Here is a 1,157-nt window from a genome sequence, read left to right on the forward strand (position 1 = left end):
TGTAAACGCCCCCCCTGATTAATGTCACGCTCATAAATTTGCCTGATCTACAACAGGGAACGGCTGCTTTTTCTTTCCTAATCCTTACTATTGTCATTTTTACTCTACTTCTTTTGTATGTTTGTCACTCTCTTGTGACCTGCTATTTTTGGGGTGCCTTGATAGTCGAAGCAGACCTTGTGCTGTTGAAGCTAGAGAGGTGAGCAGAATAAGTCTGATTCCCTGTAAAGACTTCTCTGTTGACTCCCACCCCTTGGCGCTCATACGACCTTATGCAGTTGCGAGCGCCGTAAAACCCTCTACTATTTAAAAAATGAAGTGTCTTTAGGCCATTCCCAAAGGGGGGACATTAACATGTTCTTATACACAGAAGAATTGTAAATGGGGTGGTTCATCAATGTCATGCTCATAACTGTGCTTGAACTGCAACAGGGAACTGCTGCTTTTTCTTTCCTAATCCTTACTATCGTCGTTTTCCTCTACTTTTTTTGTATGTTTGTCTCCACTCATGTGACCCGCTATTTCCGGGGTGCCTTGATAGTCGAAGCCCGAAGCTGACTTTGTGCTGTTGAAGCTAGAGAGGTGAGCAGAGTAGGTCTGATTCCCTGTATAAAGGACCTCTCTATTGACATCCACCCTTTGGCGTTCATATGACCTTATGCAGTTGCGAGCGCCGTAAAACCTCTACTAAAACTAAAACTAAAAAACAACAACAAACAAACAAAAAAATAACCTGATATTGTAACTTCCCTCTCCTACAAGACTGAGCCACGTGGGAGATCAACTATGAAAACTTGCGACAGAACCCATTTTTAATTAAAGAAGACCCCGTTTGAGGGCTCAAACGAGGTTCGCGGCTGGTACGCGGGTGCTCTGGTGTGGTTTGCTCCTTTCCTTTCAAACACCTATCGTCCTGATCTCTTCTCTTTTTTAATGTCTTTGTGTGGCGTCGGTGGCCTAGTGGTTAGGCTCTCGGACTCGCAACCGTAAGGTCGTGGGTTCGAATCCCGTCAAGGGTCCGACGTTGTGTCCTTGGGAAAGGCACTTTACACGAATTTTCCTCACCTCACCCAGGTGGGAATGGGTACCCGGCTACAGACAGCGAAAGATCTTGTCAGTTTGTTAGTGTTTGAGCGCTTAATCGGCTGCTCGCACTG

Source organism: Aplysia californica, unplaced genomic scaffold (genome assembly GCF_000002075.1).
Source record: "Aplysia californica isolate F4 #8 unplaced genomic scaffold, AplCal3.0 scaffold00038, whole genome shotgun sequence".
Lineage (NCBI taxonomy): Eukaryota > Metazoa > Mollusca > Gastropoda > Aplysiida > Aplysiidae > Aplysia > Aplysia californica.